The sequence below is a fragment of the Podarcis melisellensis genome (genome assembly GCF_964234715.1).
Source record: "Podarcis melisellensis genome assembly, chromosome: 3".
NCBI lineage: Eukaryota > Metazoa > Chordata > Lepidosauria > Squamata > Lacertidae > Podarcis > Podarcis melisellensis.
This window is the reverse complement of record NC_138530.1, coordinates 31977385-32001989: the sequence shown is the minus strand read 5'-3', so window position 1 is coordinate 32001989 and position 24605 is coordinate 31977385. Positions and strand designations below refer to the sequence as shown.

At 45.0% G+C, this 24605-nt stretch overlaps 1 protein-coding gene across 1 annotated transcript in view; it reads right to left on the bottom strand.

Moving 5' to 3' along the window:
* COQ8A (coenzyme Q8A) overlaps positions 1–12881 on the bottom strand; it is a 56712-nt gene extending 43831 nt beyond the window's left edge. The window contains exon 1 of the mRNA XM_081904033.1: positions 12749–12881. The gene's annotated coding sequence lies outside the window, so the exon portion shown is untranslated. The remainder of the gene's footprint in view (positions 1–12748) is intronic.
* Positions 12882–24605: the final 11724 nt, after the last annotated feature.

The following is a 24605-nucleotide window of genomic DNA, read 5'->3' as shown; positions in this document are numbered from 1 at the left end:
GACCCTAAAGAGGAAAAACAGAGTGACTCAGCTTCTTCCAGCGGATCTTTGACCCTCAGAGAAGTTCTGACAAACCCATCTCTATGCAGGCAGGAAACAATCGGTTCATTATCAACAGAGCGCTGCTGACAAACTGGCCCTGTTTATATTATCAGGAAGATTCTAACCTCCTCCTACCCATCTGAGCTCAACAGCAGGTTTTGTTTTCCAAGTGCACAGCCTGCCCTTTCTCCTCTCCCCCCCCCCATATCTGGGCTATTTATCGTTTCACATCATTTTCAGCAATGCTGAAAATGCTTCCCCTTATCTCAGCATGAATGAATGCAGATTGCACAGGATAATAGATCTCGGATCTGTACCAATCACTGTAAAAGGCATATCTTTTAAAAAAGAAAGAAAACATAAAATTAAAGGGCAGCAGACTATTCTCCTTGCTGAGCCTTGAATTTCAAAGCCTACTGAACTCTTGTGGGCTGTTATCAAGAAATACAGCAACAAAAGACTTTGATTCCCAGCAACTATTGAGCATGAAGTATGCTGTACAGTATTTTATGGAGATTTACTATATTGAAAGACAAGGGCATGTTGGAAGGTTTTCTTCCTTCCAGAAGAGCAGGTACATTATCATTAAAAGAGCAGAAAGCGCCCCACTGTAGGCTGGGTTACACAATCACTTTGCCCTTTCCCTACTTCATTTGCATCAATATTTGGAGCACTTGGAACAAATCAAACATAAAATAAGATTCTGAAGCAGGGAAGAGCCCAAGTTAAGCAAAGGCTTCCCTCTATCCTCAAACTTTGATCACAGACCAAAGACCAGTGCATAGCAAAACCAGATCCTTTCATTTGACAAAAATCCCCTTCCCCCATATACGTCTGCTGACAGTTGACTCTCCTGAATCAAGAGCCCACCCATGAGCTCAAGGACACCAATTGGGGGCCAACCTGTGGTGGCTCTCCAGATGTTCTGGGATACGGTTGTGCAATGGCTGCTGCAATGGGATTTATGGTTGGGTTCAATTACCAAGCTGTCAAGATGGGGTTGGTTACAAATATTATAAAACAGGGTGGGTTACCATCATTTTTCTAAAACCACCAACAAAAATCAAGTTGCCTGTAACTGGGTACAGTGGTACCTCTGGTTACGAACCTAATTTGTTCCGGGTACTCAACTAGAGCACAGAGTTATTTCCCAAAGCTGTGAAAACACCCAAGCCCACTGCCAACAAAGTTTTCTCCTTAAAAGGCCAGAGGCAACAAGAAGATTGGGGTAAAAATCCAACCCAGGCGGAAGCACGCCAACTGCTTTATTTTAGGCAGAGACACATCAGTAGAGTAAGTATGAATGTTCTGGACCGGCAACTCTATTTACATCATCATGATTAGGTCAGACATTGTCTAGGGATATGCAAAATTGTAGCCATCAGCTGCATGCCTGGAATTAATGCAGCCTCATTTATGCTAGTCATGGATCTAGAAATAATTCACTTACACCCAATTAGGCTCAGTATTACAAAACTGCAGCCTACTCATCGCCAGCCACCCGCTCCAAACAAGTAGCCAGCATGCTCCTGCTAGGATAATGTCCACAAGCCAATTACAGCTTACTTACTCTGATGGAAACATTGGCATCAGCTCCTTGATTTCAGCAGCACAAACTGACCAAAGAAAGAAACTAGTATGAATCAATTGGCAGGGGGCACCCCCAAGTATGAGTTCAGAAGTGGGAATGGGCAATAAGAACTCAATCTGTGCCTGAGCAATGAGTTTGTTAGAGGCGTGGTCTGCACAAGACAGTGAGACTTGGGGTTTGTTCTCAGCTCATGCCTGGAAGGGAGAGCGCTTAAGCATGAGTCTGGTTCTGATGAATCACTAAGCCAAACAGCAGTGAAATGGACCAGGAGGTACAGTAAAGAAGGCTACAAGTTCTGCATGTTCGCACAACCCCTAAACCAGATTGAGGAGCCACACCCTAGTCAGCTGATTTATTGAACTAGGTGGAACCCTATTGGCTCCATGTGTCACCTGACTCCTACTGAGCCAGGAGATGCAACATGGCTCTTTAGCTATCAGTAGAAGTGCTAGTGCTGAAGTGGAGAAAGATAGCAGAGCAGCAGCACCTCCTCTGTCACAGAGAAGCCACTTGGGTCCTCCTGCTGGACTCCTGGGTCCATGACCCCTCTCACCTTTCAGTACAGCACTGCCTCCCATTCTTTCTAAAACAGAGAGGCGGTTCCTGTAGCCCTCAAGATATAGCTGGACTACAACTCCCACCATCCTTGGCCATGGTGCCCGGGGTTGATGGGAGTTGCAGTGCAACAACGTATGGAAGACAACAGGAACCCTATCCCAGCTCCAACCCCAGGACTCTTCCACCGCTCACGTTGTTCAAAAAGCGAGGTGAACATTTGGATTTTACCATTTTACGTTTTGTACCATGAAGCTAGGGAAAACCCAACTTCAACTTGTGCCTCAAAATTGACAGTGCACTGTTACAGACCATTTCTCATAACACTTATAATCTGTTAAATTCCAAGGTTTCCCTTTAAAAAGTAGGAACCCTTTTTTTTCCCTCCCAGAGGATTTCAACTTCGTTAAAGCCAGGAGTTGTGTTTCTACAAAAGCTATAAAGAACAAAAGATCCCTCTCATAACATCAGTTGCTTAATAGGACAAGACCACTCTATACAAACTGTCACAAGTCTGCCAATTGCTGCATTACTTTCTATCAAAGTTTTAGCTTCCCCATCAGTAGCAAACAAAGCTCAATTATGTGCAGAGGGCCCAATACAGAGAATTCTCAACATGCAAGATTTTTTTCTGTCACAGGCAAGAGAGTCAAACTGGCCCCATGTTAGATAGTCAGTTCATTTCACAACAGCAGCCACAAATACATCACTGTGGATGTCTAAAATTTAGTGAAATTCAACATTTACTTGTCAACAATATTGGCAAGCGATAATAATTCAAGCAAATTGTCTGAGTGCTTGAAAACTGACTCACCAATTAACATTAGCAGACATCCAAATGTAGACAATCAACGTTAAATCCTCCTCCTCCTTCCCCAAGTTTCGCCAGCAGCCCTGAAAACAACTCTTTTTAAGCAAGCCTTTGATTCTGTTGCTATTTAATTTTCTCAGTTGCTATCCCTGGATCTCTTCTGTAATGCTCCTTTTACATCTGACTCACGGTATTTTATCTAGCTACCTTGGGGATATACAGTTTTATTTTTGTGATCTGTTTTTCTACTTTGCTGGCCTCTTTTGAGCATCTCCTTCGGAGAAGGAGAAACATATATAAATTTCTGCATAAACAAACACACAAGCACAATCAGTGCGGACTTGGCCAACTGGCAGCTCAGCTTCCAAATGACAATTCACCATATAAGAACAATTTAAAGTGGCCACACTGTTCACCTACAGAGACAGCCAGAACAGACCTTTCTTTTCTTTTCTTTTTGCAATAAGAGATGCAAACTATGCTGAATATTGTAAGTATATAGCACACTGCATCCCTAACTCCACGCATGCAAATTAGGTATTCAGCCAAAGATTTGTCATCTTAACAGCACGTGGTGAAATTCAATTGGTGCTCTTGCCTTTTTAGCATGGCAGCCTCTGCAACACAGCTTCTACCCTTTTCTGAAACTAATTCTCTGGAGCTAGTTTTAGGGGTACTGAGAGGAGAAGGAAGTGGGGGAATGAATCACCTCCCCCACTCTTCATTAGTGAAGGAACCTGCTTCCATGAGCACAAAAGCACCAACTGGATTTAACCCCGTATCCCCTCAATGGTCATTATCCAACTATACACGGGTTATGAGAAGACAAGTATGCTGAATAATCATGTTATGAAAATGCAGTGCTTCCTTACAAAAAGCCATAGTATTGAACCATATAGCTCACTTTCTTATACATGAGGCCAAACACCTTTTACATAGTGAAGCCCCGATTCTACAGTTGCTAACTCACTCTCAAAATATTCAGTGACCTTTACAACACACGCACAGATTAGCTTCTAAGAGGCCTTGCTCTTTAGAGTCCACACAATACTGTACATGGATCTCAACCTCTCAATACTCACTTGCTTTCCAAAATAGTTTACTGCTGCAGAAGATTAGGCTTCAGTAATACAGCTGTGTACATATATACATACAGCTTGTAGGCTTTTTCAGACAGAGATACAGATATTTACAAGTACAAAGTATCTCTGTTGCTCCAGCAATTCAGTACATAACACAGACTCACTTCTGAAGACTGACACAGACACACTACACAAGAACCCTGGACCAAAAGAGCTGACATGCCTTAATCACTTATATAGACAGCACTGGGCAGTTGCCATAGCAACTGGCTTGCCTGACCTTGCACCTGTTGGCTTATCTCAAACCATGGAGTAAATTGTGCTCATGAAGGAAATTAACCACTTCCTCCATGTCCAGTTCATCCAACAAATTCAACAGAGGGAAACTAGATGAAGTGGGAAGTAGGGTAAATTGGGAAGTGGTTGTTTCAGTTGCATGTGCTTAGGCTTAGATACAGGATCTGTTATAGTGGGGTACAGGAACTAGGGGACTAAGCCAAAGGCTTCACAGAAAATGTGTTTTTTAAAGGAAGGGAGAGATGGCATCATGCAAATATTCTGGCAAGAGTTCCAAGTCTACGGGGCAGCAAGCAAGAAAATAAAAGAATATGTGGATTTGAACGGAAAGTAGTTTGCATTCCAACAAGATTGGGTAGAGAGTTACCTTCTACTGCCTTGTACAGTGGTACCTCTGGTTACAAACCTAATTCGTTCCGGAAGTCTGTTCTTAAGCTAAAACTGTTCTTATCCCGAGGCATGCTTTCGCTAATGGGGCCTCCTGTTGCATGCACACCAGAGGTACGTGATTTCTGTTCGCATCCTGGGGCAAAGTTCGCAACCAGGGGCAGCTACTTCTGGGTTAGCAGAGGTTGTAACCTGAAGCGTTCGTAACCAGAAGAGTTTGTAACCAGAGGTACAGTGGTAGCTCGGGTTAAGAACTTAATTCGTTCTGGAGGTCTGTTCTTAACCTGAGGTACCACTTTAGCTAATGGGGCCTCCCGCTGCCGCCGCAGCGCAATTTCTGTTCTCATCCTGCAGCAAAGTTCTTAACCCAAGGTACTATTTCTGGGTTAGCAGAGTCTGTAACCTGAAGCATCTGTAACCTGAAGCGTCTGTAACCTGAGGTACCACTGTATAGGAGTATCTCCTTCAGCATCCTGAAACAATTATATGAGGGCAGCTGACTCCCTTTGCCCCATCATCTAGGTAGGTTCCCACTCTTGCCAAACCAGAACTGCAGACAGGAAGACCTGTGCCAGCACAGGAATTATTACCCACACAAAGTCCCAAAAGAAATACATGCACTCTGGAGCTCCAGACAATCTTAAGACGAATAAGGAGACCAAGGAAGGCCTGACCTATTTTTTAAAGCTCCGTTCACTAACATTAGAACATACTGGGTTGTTACCTGTTTGCAACTAGTAATATGGGCACAAAGGGGCCAGGCAACTTCAGAGATGTTGTGCAAATAAAGCTGAGAAACGACTGGAAGGAATGTAACAGCAATGCAAATACTATATTAATAATGGCTGATAAGCAATACAAAAGTAACAACCGAGTGCACTTCTACATTAGATTCATGCTGTAACTCCTAGTGATTTTCTAGTAAATAGAAAGCATAAGTATATTTTTATAGGAAGAAGCTTACTGGTCTGGAAACTTGGGGAGGGACAAGGGGGGAACTTTTTTTTAAAGCACAGCTCCATATTTCCCATCTTCGTTCTCCACAATCCTTAACAACAAGGGCTAAAATAGTAGAAACCTCCAAGCTCTTCAATCTGTCAGGCATGGTGTGAAATAATATCCCAGAACCATCTGCCTTTAAGTTGCCTATTTTGGGGGAGAGAGGGCCAAAAAGAATTCTTCTTGCTGTAAAGATTCAAGGTCTATTCTTAGTCTCTTAAATATTGCAAAGAAAGCAGTTGCCTGTGACAGCACATGGAAAAGAAAAGCATCTGGCGTCTGCTTTTATATATACAGGCATGATACACATCTCTAATATGTCAAATAATAGCAAGTTGGGAATAAAATGGAGCAGCTAATACGGTTGTATGGGAACCCTTGACTGTTCTCCCCATCTCCTGCATTTCATCACTGAATTCAAATAAGATAAAGAATCAACACTGCTGGTTATTGTGGCTTTCCAAGGTCATCGGTTTTTGCTCATACACACAAACAGCGTAAGATAAATGACTACGAAGATATTTTATCTAAGTTTTCAAGGTCACAAGGGTCACGGCTTTCAACCCTGGTCAAGCCATAGAAATACATGCATGTTATTTATGCAGATTTGGCCTGCAGTAAAAGAGTCGCACTATCAGCAGTGATTAAAGAAACGTGAGCAACCCTGAAGTCTCTTAGATTAAAGACATGAAACCACAGTCTTCTACATTATCATTTCCTCCCTCTGAAAGAAACAGTTCTGTCTTTGCCTTCCTGACCTTTGCGGTCTCTCTCGGATTAAACTCACCAAGGGAAGGTGAGGGCCTTCCCCTTTCTGTCTCCAGCAGCTGGTGTTGAAGTGAGGGGCAGACGGGACTCGTCAGCCTGGGAAGGTAGACCCTAAACCTCCACTGCCTTGGGGGATATCTTCAGGAGAACAAAAGTCTAAGAAGTAGACCCAACACAATCCAGAGTGGAGTCCCTGTACTCCTCCTTCCAGCAACTCCTGCAGCCAAGCTGGTGCCAAACATATTGCTCTGCTTTCCTTTCGACCACATCAGCCAGGCCACAAACTGCAGGTGTGAGGAATCCTTTTCAACCCAAGGGCCACAGTCTTCTTCTGAGCAACTTTCCAGGGGCCACATGTCAGTGGTGGGCAAGGCCATGGGCAAATGTGGATGGAGTAATGAAATGAAAGTTCAACCTCTGTACAGTCAGCTGCTTTCTATATTCTCACACACTCTTTTTTAATCCTCCATTCAAGCAAGCGATAGCAGCCAGGCAAACAGACTCATGGAGGGTACAAAGTAGGGTCAGTGAGGGCGTTGACCTAGGGGAGGGGGGCATGCCCAGAGTAGTGGACAGGTCAAAGTCCTGAGAGCCAGACAGAGCTGTTCCAGTGTTCCAAAATTCGCCAGGCGCATTTTGAACCTGGCTATCAGCCACTTGCGACCAAGTGAAGGTGTCCGAACAGCAGAATGGCACCTGATGTCTTCACCATCTGGAAATTAGGATCATTGGATCTGGACTTTCACACACTAGCAACACATCCTATGGAATTTTATGGAGGATGGAGGCGGCTAACAGATTGAGGTTGAATCCTGACTAGACAGAAGTACTGTTTTGGGGGGACAGGAGGTGGGTGGGTATGGAGGACTCCCTGGTCCTGAATGGGGTAACTGTGCCCCTGAAGGACCAGGTCATTTTGGACTCGCAGATGTCCATGGAGGCACAGGTCAATTCTGTGTCCAGGGCAGCTGTTTACCAGCTCCATCTGGTACGCAGGCTGAGACCCTATCTGCCTGCGGACTACCTCACCAGAGTGGTGCATGCTCTGGTTATCTCTCGATTGGACTACTGCAATGCACTCTATGTCACCTTTGAAGGTGACCCAGAAACTACAACTAATCCAGAATGTGGCAGCTAGACTGGTGATTGGGAGCGGCCGCCGAGACCACATAACACCGGTCTTGAAAGACCTACAGTGGCTCCCAGTATGTTTCCGAGCACAATTCAATGTGTTGGTGCTAACCTTTAAAGCCCTAAACGGCCTCGGTCCAGTATATCTGAAGGAGCATCTCCACCCCCATCGTTCTACCCGGACACTAGCGCCAAGGGCCTTCTGGCGGTTCCCTCACTAAGAGAAGCAAAGTTACAGGGAACCAGGCAGAGGGCCTTCTTGGTAGTGGCACCCACCCTGTGGAACACCCTCCCACCACATGTCAAAGAGAACAACAACTACCAGACTTTTAGAAGACATCTGAAGGCAGCCCTGTTTTGGGAAGCTTTTAATGTTTGATGCATTACTGTATTTTAATATTTTGTTGGAAGCCGCCCAGAGTGGCCGGGGAAGCCCAGCCAGATGGGTGGAGTATAAATAATTTATTATTATTATTATTATTATTATTATTATTATTTGCTATATTTTATCTGCACAATGCACAAATCTCAGGAACCAAAAACTTGTACTGAAAAATATTACTTTTGAGCCATCTGGCCCCAAAACGTCAAGTAGGCATTCCATTTTGGTGACTGTAGCCCTGGTTTAAATAGCCATTTGGTGCCTCGCTTATATATCTGAGTTTCTAACACTGGGATGTTCAGAGGGGCACATTCAAGCCTGGGGTCCAAGACCCCACAACTCTCTGACACAGAGAGACCCCTTTGGCTGCCCATGGCTGGTGAATGTGTATCTAACATAGTAACATCAATGAAGTAGAAAGGCTGAATTCTTAAGACTTTAAAAGTTCAACTGCTGTCAGTCTGCAAGACTAATAAGCAGCATCTGGTTTCCCTCTAGAACAAAAACTAAGAGCACAAGCAGCTTTCCACAAAGGTGATGTTAAGCAGAGTTCTACAACTTGGCACACATCACATAAAAGGTGGAACATGGGTAGGCAAACTAAGGCCTGGGGGCCGGATCCAGCCCCATCGCCTTCTAAATCCAGCCCGTGGATGGAGCAGGAATCAGCATGTTTTTAGAAGAGTAGAATGTATCATTTTATTAAAAATGCATCTCTGGGTTATTTGTGGGGAATAGGAATTCGTTCATTATTATTTTTTATCAAATATAGCCCAGCCCTCCACAAGGTCTGAGGGACAGTGGACTGGCCCCCTGCTGAAAAAGTTTGCTGGCCCCTGCAATACAGTAAGACTCCAGTAATGAACTTCAACATCAGCCTTCCCCAACCCGGTTGTTGTTGTTGTTATGCCCCACATTTCCCCCGTAGATTCCCTCCAGATTTTTGAGACTACAACTCCCATCAGCCTCAGCCAGCAGTTATAGTTCAAAGATGGTGAGGCTGCTTTATATTTTTGATCCAATAAAGGTTGCATTTGAGCAATGCAATCCCTACTAAAAAGCAAGTTCTACAAAATTCAGGGGTTCTATGATTCTATGTGATTCTATGTTGGCCGCAGAAGAGAAAAGCCCTAATCTCTCCTGGCAAGCATGTAAAGGCTAGCCTCTTAGGCTGCTAAAAAACAAAACAAAACCACTGACTTCTATCAAGCAAGATGGTAGATAACTCTGTCTTCCAAGTCCCATTTTATCTTAAGAACTATGTACTTTCCCCTCAAAGAAGCCTGCCAGAGCTTTAAGATTAGCCTCAGAGACCTGGCCGGCTGCTCCAAAAATGTTTTTATGTCAGCAAGCATCTACTGTTCAACGGTTTGCTGCTGTAAAGTAACTATATAGGATAATGCTATCTTTATTGCTGTTTTTGTACTGGAAGAAGGGATTTAAGAGTTGTTGCTTTGTTTCATTTTATTGTTTATAAACATGTCTTTATACGGCAAGTTACACCTAAGACTACCAAGTCAATAAAAAACACTCAGCCAGCCAACTAAATTCTCCCAGAGGCAAGTGCAGGTCTGTGAAAGTCTTTGAAGTACCTAGCAACACCCTTGCCTCCAGGTGATCATCAGACAGGCAGGTTTTTTCTTCGTTAGGATCTTTTTCCTCTATGCAGTCGATTTATGCCACAAATACATCTGGGACAGGTAGTAAGATGTTTGTGCAGTAGTCATTCCTGCACACTTATCTGCAAGGCTGGTCATAGTAGAGCCCAGATCTGTGCACATGAAGGTAAGGGAAGTTTTCAATTCCTCTGGCCAATAAACTATGTTCTGCTTGCAAACTTCCCATAGGCATCTGGCAGGCCAATGTGAAAACTGGATGCTAGACTAGACGTGCCATTGGCCTGATCCAGTAGGACTCTTCCTAAGCTCTTATGAATACCTGAGACAAAGTAAGTCCCCTCCTTCTTCCCTTTCACTTGCTCAAGTGACAGAATACAGGATTTGCAAGAAGGGGGGTACCAAGTATTAAGCAGGACGAGAGAGCATCGACGAGAGAGGTATTTCCACAGCAAACACAGAAAAATAGGAATCACAGCCCTTTAGATGTTCGCATTTACCCTAATCACTGGAAGGAACACCAATTCATCGTGTCTGGAATCCAAGCAGACACACTGTGTACATCAGGCAACCGGCAAGAGCCACAACCTACACAGCAGGTGCGTTAAACAAACACTGACATCACTCACTTAAAATGTTGTCACCATCTCATTGCCGCTAATTCACAGCAGGTAAATTGTGCTTTTCTTCACTTCTTCTCAATGCAATGGGAAATTATGCTGTGTTCGCACTACATTTATTAAGTATACTCTCAATACATGTTTATTCAATATACCAAAAGAAACCTTTCATTTTCCTACCCTAGGCTTTTTGCAATGCAGAATATTTAGGTTTGTGCCACCAAGTCATACAAGCAGCTCTGGGTCAATGGTACAGAGCTCACCTCAGGAGCAAGGCAAGGTTAATCAGGCTGACTGGAAAGAGGATTGCCTTAGTGCATATTATCTTTAGGCTCAAGATGGACATGTTGCACAGAGACAGCTGGCAAATTCAAATCTGTAACACTCAAGTAATGGGGGTGGGGGAACAACCCAAATAAAAGTGTGGGAAGTTGGGGGAGTGGGAGAGGCCAGAAGTGAGAAAGGATGGCACTGGTGGAATGCATGCTGCTCTGGATGGGTGTGGTCACACTCCCCTTGCAGAATCACAGAAGCAGGTGTGCAGCTTGGGGAGACTTCTGCATCCAACACCATCAGTGGAGGCACAAGCGAGTTCAGTGGCACAGAATGCCTTCTAGCAACTTTGACCAATAGCACAGTTGCAACCCTACCTGGATAGGGATATCCTGGTTTCATTTGTCTATGCTCCGATTACCTCCTGGTTAGACTACTGCAATACACTGTATGTGAGACTGCCTTTGAAGACAGGTCAGAAGCTACAGCTAGTGCAGGACTACTTAGCAGAGGTAAATTGTTAACCAAAACATAAAGGTGGAAACATGTAACACTGGTTCTGACCCAACCGTGTTGGCTACCAATTTGTTTCTGGGACCAATTGCTGGTTTTGACCTTTAAAGCCTTATACAATTCGGGACCGCTATATCTAAAAGACCACCTTTCCCCATATGAACCTGCCAGGACCCAGAGGCTATTATCTGAAGCTCTTCTCTACATGCCACCTCTACAACTGGAGGGTGACAAGAAAATGGGCCTTCTCTGAAGTAGGCCCTGATTATGGAAGTAGCCTCTGTTTAAGAAGGCCCACTGTTTAAGGAGGCCTGTGACAAATACATTTTTTTTTTCAAGGTCATTTGGACATCATCGGGACATTTGATATTATCATTATTACTATATTGTACTATAATAATATATTGCATAGTTAAATTTATTTACAGAAATGTTTATGTGAGTTTACTATAGCATTTTTACTTTAGTTGCAAATCATTTTGTGGCCTTTTTGGTGGAAAGGAATGCATAAAAAATTAAGAAACCTAACCTAGCAAGGAAAAATGGTTCCATATGTTTATGGGGGGAAATTTAGCTACTTTTTGCATTCAGGATCGCCTGCCACATAGCATGTGGCTTCTGAAAACCAAACTCATAGTTTTCTGGAAGGGGACTTCAAAAGAGAATTTCCTCCTCTCTCCCCGCCCCTACTTACTGGCCTGCACAGCTTGAATCCTCCAGATCTAGTGGTTTTGCCTTCTTTGTTTCTATCGACGCTTTCTAAGCATTTCCTTGGCGGGCGTAAAATGGTTTCAGACCGAGCCCTTCCATCTGACAACCAGACAATTTGAAATACGCTACATATATTTTAACAGTGAAAAACACCGTCCAATAAAAAGAAGAGAGCAGGCCTGGGGAGATTTGGGGAGGGGCTGCAGATTGGGATGATGGACATTAACAAATACAAGGTATACGGATGGGGGTTGCAGCAGCTGCTGCTGCCGCCGGCCCACGGACGAGAAAAGCAGGAAAGAGCGCCACGCCTCCCGTTTTCCAGCTCCGGCGCTGCAAAGACCGTGTCCGGCGCGAGCTGCAGCCCTTCCACTCCCCGTCGTGCAGCCCCGGGGTCGTCCCGCTCGCTTCGCCCGCAAACACTTGAGAGGGCGACTCGGAGCGCGGCTGCAAAGGGGAGCCAAAAGCCTCCCCCCCCCCCGTTAACCGAGCGCATCTGGCCCGGCGCCACTTAAGGTCTCCCCGCCGGGATCCCGCCCTACCTTGCGTGGGGCGGGGTGCGTGCATGGATAGGCAAACTAAGGCCCGCGGACGGTCCGGGAATCAGCGTGTTTTTACATGAGTAGAACGTGTCCTTTTATTTAAAATGCATCTCTGGGTTATTTGTGGGGCATAGGAATTCATTGTTTTTCTCAAAATCTAGTCCGGCCTCCCACAAGGTCTGAGGGACAGTGGACTGGCCCCCTGCTGAAAAAGTTTGCAGACCTCTGGCTTAGAGGGAGAGGTCGCCCACTGGAAAGCCCCCCCCCCTTTTTGGGCCTCGTGCATGGGGACGGGCGCCGCGCTGAGGAAGAGCTGGGCTCCCACCTTTCCCCGCGGGCGCAAGCGCGCCCCTCGCCGCTCCCCCTTTTCCCACCCGCCATGCAAAACGCAAGGGGGCCGCTCCCCGACGTACCCCTCGCTCGCTTACCTCCCCGGGCAGGAGAGCTTCGCAGCAGCAGCAGCAGCGTCGTTCCCGCTCGGCGACTCCGCTCGCCTCCGCCCCGCAGCACCACGAGGTGCGCGAGCTTGTTTACCAACTCGCGTTTCCCTCCGCCCCCCCCCCTCCAACCTTTCCGCACCGCCCCGTCGGCTGGAGACCCCCGCGGCCAGGCTCCGCCCCTGACGCGCCTATTGGCTCTGCCGAAACCACCGCCCTCCCCTGCCCGGGGATTAGCGCGAGAGCCGAGGTTGCCAAGCCGCCGGGAGCGTGTTCGGCTCGTGGGGCCCGCGCTCTGGCCAATGGGAAGCCGGGGCGGACGGAGCTTCCGCCAATCCCGAGGCGGCGTGTCCTCTCGTTCGTTCCCTCCCGCCGCCTCTCGCACATCCCGTCCTTGTTGCGCCGCTCGCTCCGACGCGGTGGCGGGAGGGCTGGGCATGGAAGCGGAGAGGAGGGTCGGTGTGCATGTGCAGCGGGGCACGTTGCTGTTGCCGCCGTGCGCGTCTTTCCTCCCCCCCTCGGGGTTGTGCTGCGTCGTCTCCGCCCTCGGACAAAGCTGGGGTTCCCGGACTCCCTGTCTAACAAAGGCCGCCTTCCCAAAAAGCTCCTGTCTGCCACCCTGAAGTTACGTGTCTCCCTGCACGTATCTGCACAGGGCATTTCAGTGCAGTGCTTGTTGGTACAGGGAAGGGGGGAGACGCTTGGAAGTTTCCTGTGTTAATGGGGTTAACTGCAGGGCGGATAATTTGCAAGAGAAATGGTGTGGTGCGAAAAGGCAAAGATAAAAGGTTCCTGGGTTTTAAATCTCTTTTTTTAGGATACTCCTTTTGTTACTTCAAAAAGGGTTAAAAATGTATGTTGCAACTAATCGCTTAAAAGTATACAAAGTGACTTGGCAGTCCCTTCGTTTTCATTTCGCAGAGAAGCGTAAACAAATAGCCACACAGAAAGAAGCAAATATCAGTTTCCCTGCTTGACATCCAGCGTGCTGGCCACCAAAGTATGCAGCCCCTGACCTAGAATTCCCAGTTCTCTGCCACACTTGCCAATTATTTACTTTTGGAGCAGGCAGCCAATAAAATAAGGCTGCAATCCTGACTCTACTTACCTGGGAGCAAGAACCACTGAATTCAGTGGGACTTACTTCTGAGTAAACATGAAGTCAATATTGCATTGTTCATTTGGGTCTCTACTATTGGGGCTATCAAACACCCTGCTTCTGAATTCGTGTTTAAAACAGAAAGCATGTTGACAATTCAGATTGCAACAGCTAAATAAAAGTCGACACTTTAATTTTATTTGTTACATTTGTACTGTATCTCAGTCTTATTCTCAAAGGGATGTTTTGATTATTGGCCTTCTCTCTTCTCTGAAATAAAACAGTCTTGTGGCACCTTAAATAATTGTATAATAGCATGTCCTTTTGTGGACCAGAATCCACTTCATTAGATGCTTGAAGTGTAATCCTTAGCTGCACGTACACACACACACACACACACACACAGGTGTAGGCAGGTGGGAGTAGAATTGTAAACTGCCCAGAGTGGCTGGGTTAACCCAGTCAGATGGGCAGTTACCGTAGCTAGCTAAATAAATTAGAAAATATAAAATAAAATAGAAAGACTAATCAGCGAACACTGTAAGGAACTACTAACTTTCCTCTTGGTTGCTGCCAGGCTTAAAATGGTGTGATGTTGGTGAATACTTGAAAGACTCTCAGCTGATGAACAGTATAGTCATGTTTTGACCATTGCCTAGGCAAACTCAGCCCTCCAGCTGTTTTGGGACTACAACTCCCATCACCCCTAGCTAACAGGACCAGTGGTCAGGGATGATGGGAGTTGTAGTCCCACAACATCTGGAGGGCTGAGTTGGCCTATGCCTGCATTAGCAGATAAATTGATATGCCCAATCAAAGTAGCTAAAATGACTGCAGACCCCAACTCTTTTTATGCAGGTTGGCATACAGTGGTACCTTGGGTTACATACGCTTCAGGTTACAGACACGTCAGATTACAGACTCTGCTAACCCAGATATAGTACCTCGGGTTCAGAACTTTGCTTCAGGATGAGAACAGAAATTGTTCAGCAGCGGTGCGGCGGCAGCAGGAGGCCCCATTAGCTAAAGTGGTGCTTCAAGTTCAGAACAGTTTCAGGTTAAGAATGGACCTCCAGAACAAATTAAGTTCTTAACTAGAGGTACCACTGTATTCTCATTGAGAAAACTGCCACAAACACATGGCAAGCTGTGGAGCAATATGCTAGAATTATAAGAAGTTGGACAATGTATTTGTGTATTTGCTCTTTTATTATAGAATATGTGTAAACACAAGGAATTTGCTTATGATCTCAGGGCAGTTGTGTCTTCTGCCTACAGTTTTATATTGGTTTGTATTCCTTTGTGATTGAATATAAATATATATCCAAGAAGCCATTATATCTCAAACTGTTTGTATTTAATAATATTCAAACATTTACATTTTTGCAGTACAATGCTGTACATGTCTACTCATAAGGAACCCCCTTTGAACTCAGCAGGGCTTACACCCAAGTAAGTTGGTTTAGGATTGCAGCCTAGAAATAACAACAAACCATAGAGAGTTGTCATGCACCTCTGTCATTCTTTCTGTGTATGTGTGATATGCATGTGTTAAGTGAAATATTTGTAGAGCAATAGGTTAGACATACTTCATAAAGAACTTTCATTCAGAAAAATCAACTTTAAATACCAAGTTTCCCCATCTGTCTCTGTATCCACAGAGCTGCATGTCAGGGTTTTTGAAGTTAATTTCCAGTATTTTATATAGCTGAATGGTTTTCTTTTCTCCCAGCTGGAATCAATATTATTCAGACATCTTGTTTTAAGTGGATATTTTTCTTAACCTTTTGGTGTGTTGAATTTGGACTTTAGCTTTGTATTGTCTTTGTTCATAAGATCATTTACCCTGACGGCTGAGTTTCAACAGCTGGATCTTCATTTGTACAGCATCAGGCTTGAGACTATTTGCATAAAGAGTAGTCCCACATATCTTTGGGGAATATATTATCCAATATTATTTGAGGATTGCAGATTTAATTGGTCCATCTCATGTACAGTACTAAAGCACTGGTTCATTTTTCCATAAAGTTATTGTTTTACATATGTCATACTTGAACAGTCAAGCTTGATATGAACTTGTTACCAGAAATAATTCCCAGCAGGTCCCAAGCAAATCAGGGAAATGGTTTCTGAGATGGAACATTACTGATAATTCATGATAACAATAAAAAAGCTTTTCTCCGTCTCTCATGACGCCAGAACTCATGGACATCCAAGGCAGCTGGAAGATTCAGGACAGAGAAAACAATAATTTATTTACATAGGGCATAGTTAAACTATGGAACTTGCTGTCATAGGAGGCAGCGATGATCACCAACTTGGGTAGCTTTGGAAGAGGATTAGACCAATTCATGGAGAAGGCTGTCAAAGGGCCCTATCCATACCTTGGCTTAATGTGAACCCCTTGTATATACTTTAATTCCCCCTCATCCATGAGGCCCCCCTCCAACTACTGCTGTCCCTAAATCCAATAATTCCCAATTAAATAATAATAATAATAATAATTTTATTATTTATACCCCACCCATCTGGCTGAGTTTCCCCAGCCACTCTGTGTGGCTCCCAATCAAATGTTAAAAACAGTACAGCATTCAATATTAAAAACTTCCCTAAACAGGGCTGCCTTCAGATGTCTTTTAAAGATAGGATAGTTACTTATTTCCTTCACATCTGAAGGGAGGGTGTTCCACAGGGTGGGCGCCACTACTGAGAAGGCCCTCTGTCTGGTTCCCTGTAACCTCACTTCTCGCAATGAGGAAGCCGCCAGAAGGCCCTCGGCGCTGCATCTCAGTGTCAGGGCTGAAGATGGAGGTGGAGTCGCTCCTTCAGGTATTCAATTGATGCAGCTCTCCTATCTGGCTTTTCATACCATTTATTTGCTTGCTTGCTTTTTTCACAAAGGTGAACTCAAAGTGACATCAACCAGAAGTGCCTGCCTTCTCCCAAAGAACCAGCCCAGGGGGTGGCACTGGCTGTGAGCATCTTCTTTGTCTCAGCGTAACCACTTGCAGACCTCAACAGGAAGAAGGATGGAGATGAAACTAGGATTTATTGCAGGGATAGGCAACCTAAGGCCTGGGGGCCAGATCTGGCCCAATCACCTTCTCAATCCGGCCCACGGATGGTCTGGGAATCAGCGTGTTTTTACATGAGTAGAATGTGTGCTTTTATTTAAAATGCATCTCTGGGTTATTTGTGGGACACAGGAATCTGTTCATATTCTTTTTCAAAATATAGTTTGGCCCCCCACAAGGTCTGAGCGACAGTGGACCAGCCCACAGCTGAAAAAGGTTGCTGTCTCCTGATTTATTGTCTTTGCCAGTTATGGGCTTTGGCTCTACCTACAGTAGGCCTCCTAGTCTTCTGCCCTACCAGTGTCAATAGGCACCAGCCATCACTGATGTGTTGCATTGTGTATGCATTCTCCTTCCAAACTGGATGCTCCCATGCATTTGCAATATTCTTGGCACCCCAGGATAATACAAACTGAATGACAAGAGAGAGACCACAAGTGAGTCTAGATGGCAACAAGCCACAGCAAGTCTGGGGCAGAAACACATCTCCTGCTGACAAAGGAAGCAAACAAGGAGGTTCCACTTATTTAGCATTTTGCAACACAGTCTGTTGAAATGTGTACCATCAACATTTATTGTCCTATAATGTTACACTCATTGTTGAATTCTGAGGGTTTACATTGGTGGGGGGTTTTTTTAAGGCAGGGCTAGGGTGGTTGGAACTGGATTTTCTGGAGTGAAAGAAGAGTCTTTTTGTAAGTGCTTTATTTAAATCCATAACTAAGAACACAACAGCAAGATGTTGGAGTCAACCAATATATCAGGATAGCTCAGCTGGTTAGAGTGTGATGCTGATGGGAGAAGCTGCATATTCCTGAATTACAGTGGGTTGGACTAGATGATCCTCAGGGTCCTTTTATAATTCTCTGATCCAACTGAAGTACATTCATCATATGACCAATACATTAAAAAAAAAAAACTTTAGGGATTTAGGAAGTTGCCTTATATTGCCTTATATTGTGTCAGGCCTTTGGGTCCAACAATCTCAGAAGTGCTACACTGACTGACAGATATGTTCCTTCCCTGTGATCAAACCTCCTGTGGTTGTTGTGGTGGTGGTTGTTGTTAAGCATAGGGAAAGATCCAGGCACTATACCACAATAAATAGCCACTTAAGCTGGTGGGAGGAGGAAGAGTTATTTTCATAATAGCTCACACATCATGAGATCCAAATTTGAAGACCAGCTGGTGATGGAGAGTAGGGGGACAGGCATTTTGATGAAATACAAGTGGTAACAAACAGTCAAATTAGCTGTGATCCTATATGTGTTGCTTGAAGTTTCATTTTTAGTTTTTTTAAAAATAACTATTAAATATAGCCACTTCTAATGAGGATCCCGATGCGAAGTGAGGGTTTTAAACTGGCGCCCCATACATATTCCAGGGGCTGTTATTAGCCCTGAAGAGAAGCTTCATTTGTCAGTGGGATCTACTGGTAGTTACTGAGGAGGCAATTTTCATCAGAACTTCAGAGCAAAATGAAATGCTTAAATCCAGGGGCGACCCACCCTGCTTCGCTGCCTGAGGCAAAACAGAACATATTCAAGTTGCATCTTCAGTGATGGGTGCAGCAGCAGGATATGCCGCCTCAGAAACCCAGTGGGATCCTGCTGCCTGGGGCAGTCTCCTCAGGCTGTTTCGTGGCAAGGCCGGTCCTGCTTAAACCCCCTTCCATATGTCCCATGGTTCCCACAAACATAAGAAAAGCCCTGCTGGATCAGGCCAAAGGCCCACCTAGCCCAACATTCTGTTGAGGATATCTTCTATTAGATTAGATGGCTGTGGGTTTTGCTTTTAAATTTTAGACTGGACAGGCTCAGAAATAAACAAAGAAAACCTCAATAATGACATAAGTCATCCGTGTAGTGCCTTGGTTCCAGTAAGATCCTTTTTGTTTTGCATGCCTATGTTATCTTTCTCTCTGAACATGTGCAACTCAGAGCAGGCTCCAAAGCCAACTCTGTTTCGTATATGCACCTAATGTACACAGTGGCAGAAAGTAGTTAGCACCAGCATTGCTAAATTCATCAAAATCTGCCAAAGAGCGTTGGCAACTTCCTGTCAGGGAGATAATCAGAGAGGCCTTTAGCAATTGCATGGTAGTTTCGAGAACATTGTCCAACCAGCTCGTCCTCTGTCGTCCCCTTCTCCTTGTGCCCTCAATCTTTCCCAACATCAGGGTCTTTTCCGGGGAGTCTTCTCTTCTCATGAGGTGGCCAAAGTATTGGAGCCTAAGCTTCAGGATCTGTCCTTCCAGCGAGCACTCAGGGCTGATTTCCTTCAGAATGGAGAGGTTTGATCTTCTTGCAGTCCATGGGACTCTCAAGAGTCTCCTCCAGCACCATAATTCAAAAGCATAAATTCTTCGGCGATCAGCCTTCTTGATGGTCCAGCTCTCACTTCCATACATCACTACTGGGAAAACCGTAGCTTTAACTATACAGACCTTTGTTGGCAGGGTGATGTCTCTGCTTTTTAAGAAGCTGTCTAGGTTTTGGAAAGGTAGTCAGACCATATCAATCAGCTCTCATCTTGGAGTTGGAATACCATCTAGCTTTCCAAAATAGCTGGATTATACATAGGTGCATGGTGCCTCTGCAAAACAGGTGGGGATAGAAGTGAACCTATCTTTTTATTCTATGAAGTATTTCTTCTTTTCCTTATCATGAGTGGTTTCTGGAACATAAAGGAGAGAGGAAGTGCCATATTGTTCTTGGGCATGCAAGGGAGAGATGTTGTATTAACGCATATGAAAGCACCCACCCTGAGTCCTAAGTCCACCTGCGCTTGGAGTGGATGCTAAATCTTGCCCTGTAATTCTAGGCCATGCTGTGAAACACACACAGACCACATGGCTAGAGCCTTCTCCTATCATAACAAAACAGCTTGCTTCCCTGGTCTATCAACATGAATCTAAAGCAGCAATTGTGTGGCTGGTTGTGGGCTGAGAGAAGCAGTAAGCGGATGGGATGAGCTGAATCAGAGGTTTTGCATTACAAAGCTTGTTCTATTGAGAAAGAAAGCCTGTTGGGTTTTATGATGAGTTGGCCACAAACTGATTTGATCAAGGTCACAGGTTCTTAAGTATGCTGGCAGCTAAATAAAAAGAGAAAGGGGAGCTCTAATTACTGGACTGCATAGTGGTATTTAGACTAGTCCTAATTAAGTTTATCTGATGACGAGAAACATTCCACAACTATGGCATTAGGCAGCTAGTTAATTAAGAGCAGAAACTTCCAAATGGTTGGAATGTTGGGGTGAATTGCTGGCCAAATGATGGTGAGAAGTCATGATGGGGTTGTTATGATTTGGCTCTCTTGAACATGAATTGGCATGGTCCAATGGGAGAACACTGAATCATAAGCAGTTCCAAATATCTGAAATAAGTCATACATTCTGCCAAGGAGGTCTGGTCTGGTATGGCAGACAAGGAGTGTGCAAGAGACCTGAATAGGAATTTGAGTTTGATGCAGGTTTGCAGTGTGGTTTTTTAAAAAAAGTTTTCTGGCTGCAGCTATTCCACTGTAATTTCATCTGTGCCCCTGCGATTTCTGTAGTTTGCATCAAACAAAAGCAACATCAAAGGAGGGAAGCACTCTTTTTATGCTGCAACACTGCAGCATAGATTGGCTGCAGAGGTAAAATCAGCACACGCATAAACTTAAAGCACAGTTTAAGACTATGCTGAAAGGAACTTAGTAAATCTGAGCAAAATGCTCTGTCCTTTGAAGCCACATCTGACAGAATATGACAAAATATGTCATCAATAGGTTCTGGTCGACCCTACGAAGATTTGGGAAGCAGAACTGAAACTGTGGTTGCTTTTGCACGTTGAATAATATTGCCCACTTCTCTGTTATATTAGCACAAGTCAGTCTTCTTGGAAGTGGAAGACACAAAGCCAACAGCTGCTGCTTCCAGAGTTAACCTTTGCAAATCCAATCTAAGTTCTAAATCTTGGCAGGTGTTTTTCCCCTCCCCTTTTACCTTGAACTTTCCCCCCTGAGGGAATCAAAGGTCAAAAAAGAGTTCACAGCTCTAATCTTCTGTCCAGCTACAACATTTCTGCTGAGCTCTAGATCTGTATGTTCCAAAATAAATCCAGCTTGACCTGGTTGGCTCTGAGGAGGATTCTAGACAAGGACTTTGTATTGTAAAGGGCCAGTCAGAGATCACAGATGGGGCACTGGCAACAAGTTGTGGTTGTTGTTTTGCTGGATTTCCCCCCAGCATTGTAAATCTAATGAAAGTGGAGGGAGGGAGGATACAGGCTGGCATTTTAATGCCAACAGTGTCATGTAGATGCTGCAAAACAGGTAAATGCATAGAATAATAGAACTGGGACGTGGGTGGCACTGTGGTTCGAATCCCCGTGATGGGGTGAGCTCCTGTTGATCGGTCCCTGCTCCTGCCAACCTAGCAGTTCAAAAGCACGTCATGTGCAAGTAGATAAATAGGTACAGCTCCAGTGGGAAGGTAAACAGCGTTTCTGTGTGCTGCTCTGGCTCACCAGAAGCGGCTTGGTCATGCTGGCCACATGAGCCGGAAGCTGTACGCCGGCTCCCTCGGCCAATAAAGCGAGATGAGCGCCGCAACCCCAGAGTCGGCCACGACTGGACCTAATGGTCAGGGGTCCCTTTACCTTTAATAGAACTGAAGAGTTGGAAGGGACCCTGATGATCATCTAGTCCAACCTCCTGCAGCTGTCCCAAGTAGGAATTGAATCTGCGATCTTGGTGTTATCAGCACCATGCTCTAGTCTAACGGATTGAGCTATCTAGTTGTGAAGAGGAACCCACCCCAAAATAAACTCCTGCCTGAACACAGCTTTAACAGAACAGGAAATTCGTCCAGATTCTCCCCACTCCACCCCAACTGCTCATCAAATTGCCAGTTGTGTTGTAGTTTTTTGCATCCACAAAACTACTAAATACTAAATTGGTTATTAACATGCGAAGTAAATCTTCTCCCCACCCCTGGTTTGGACTTGGTATGAACTTTGAACAAAGTGCTGCAGAAGCCATGTGAAACATTTTATATATGCCTGTGCCCAGAAGCCACACAGAGATACAAAATATTCTGCTGTAATCGGTTTTTCGATCCCAAAGATCCATTGATTGTGATCAATTCCTGTATTGCAAAGGGTTGGACTACTAGATGACCCTATAATTGTATGGTTTTAAAATATAAAAGAAATCAGAGGAGTTGGTCGTTCGGGCATTTAAATCCCTGGCCTGCCACTACTATTTCTGGCAGATGTTGCATTTCAAGCTGGTGTAAGTTACGTTTAGCTTATTGTGACCTGGAAGTTAATAAGACCTTATTTTTAAATAAAGAAAATATATATTGGGCATAATGGAATCTATGAATCTGCACTGTGTGTGTGGCATGAATCAGCAGGGGTGTGAGACAGTTGCCCTTTTGCCTGCAGCTGACTGACACATCATTTATATGAATTAGGATGCTGGGAAGATCTGAATGTGCACATCTACTTGCATACATGCTGGGAAAACCTTGCACGTTTCAATACAGTAAAACCTTGTTCAGCCCAATGACGAACTAAGGACATTCACGTCTGTACTTCCAGATCACCAGAAATTCATGTGCGCCACCATGACTCAAGGCAGCTTTACAGATAAAACAGAAACGGCTAAAAACTGGGTTAAGCTACAGTTTGTGTTACTGCAAGGCTAAGGAACCTGTAGCCCTCCAGTTGTTGCGGAACTACATTTTCTATCATTCCTGACTATTGGTTGTGCTGGCTGGGGCTGATGGGACATGTAGTTCAAAAGAATTTAGGCTACAGCCACTCAACATACATTTAAAACGCCCCACTTTAACAGTACAGTAATGGACATTCCTGGGAACTGTAGCTTGCTAAGGTTGCTAGAAATGATATAATATATAATATAGGAATTATAGCTCTGTGAGGCCAACACCTTTAACAAACGATGGTTCCTAGGATTCTCCGTGACTTAAAGTGGTATAAGAGTGCTTTAAAATCAGAGAATCTTAAGACTGGAAGGTGTTGTTGTTTAGTCGTTTAGTCGTGTCCGACTCTTCGTGACCCCATGGACCAGAGAATGCCAGGCACCTCTGTCCTCCACTGCCTCCCGCAGTTTGGTCAAACTCATGCTGGTAACCTCGAAAACACTATCCAACCATCTCGTCCTCTGCCGTCCCCTTCTCCTTGTGCCCTCCATCTTTCCCAACATCAGGGTCTTCTCCAGGGAGTCTTCTCTTCTCATGAGGTGGCCAAAGTACTGGAGCCTCAGCTTCACAATCTGTCCTTCCAGTGAGCACTCAGGGTTGATTTCCTTCAGTATGGAGAGGTTTGATCTTCTTGCAGTCCATGGGACTCTCAAGAGTCTCCTCCAGCACCATAATTCAAAAGCATAAATTCTTCGGCGATCAGCCTTCTTTATGGTCCAGCTCTCACGTCCATACATGGATCCCTTCATGGATCACTGCCTTGCCGTGGCGAAGGGGCTTGAAGAACTCAGAGAAGCTATGAACTATGCCGAGCAGGGCACCCAAGATGAACAGGTCATAGTGGAGAGTTTTGACCAAACGTGATCCACCTGGAGGAGGAACCGGCAAGCCACTCCAGTATCCCTGCCAAGAAAACTCCATGGACAAAGACAACAGACTGGAAGGTACCCTAAGGGTAATCTAGTCCAATTCTCTGCAGTGTAGGAATCACGCCTAATGCATGCTGATGCCTGTGACTCAACAATGTCTGCAGGCCACAGGTTTTCTACTCCTTGGGAATGGGTCAGGAAAAACAAACAAACATGCGGGAACCAGTGGTGGTACCTGCAGCTCCCTTTTCCCTAGAGCATGTGGTCAGGAATGAGGCACTTTTAGATGCTTTTCGGAGTCTTGGATGTTTCCTTCCTGGTCTGATCAGAAATGGTGGCTTAGGGCACGCTTTCCTTTCCAAAATGTAAGGGGGTTAAAGGGTGAGAAGGTATTAAGGTAAAGGTAAAGGTACCCCTGCCTGTACGGGCCAGTCTTGCCAGACTCTGGGGTTGTGCGCCCATCTCACTTAAGAGGCCAGGGGCCAGCGCTGTCCGGAGACACTTCCGGGTCACGTGGCCAGCGTGACATCGCTGCTCTGGCGAGCCAGCACCAGCGCAGCACACGGAACGCTGTTTACCTTCCCGCCAGTAAGCGGCCCCTATTTATCTACTTGCACCCGAGGGTGCTTTCGAACTGCTAGGTTGGCAGGCGCTGGGACCGAACAACGGGAGAGCACCACGCCGCGGGGATTCGAACCGCCGACCTTTCGATCGGCAAGCCCTAGGCGCTGAGGCTTTAACCCACAGCGCCACCCGCGTCCCATGAGAAGGTATTAGTATAAATTAAATTAATGATTGAAGAAATTAAGATGCTGTTTAGCCATTATTAGTTTTTATATTATTGTACCTCTGTTGGTTATATTTTGGAGGGGTTGTGTGGTAAAAACATCCTTGAATAATCTTTTTTTGTAGCATGGGATATAATTTTTTAAAATGGTGTTATTGTTTTCAATAGATGAATAAAGGGAGGCCGGTCGAGAAATCTAGTGGAGAGTAGCACAGAGGACTAAAAAAACCCCAAAACCCTAGAAAATAAATATGGATAATTTAGATGTGTTATTCAACTCTTTTCTAAGTGAGAAACTTACGATTTA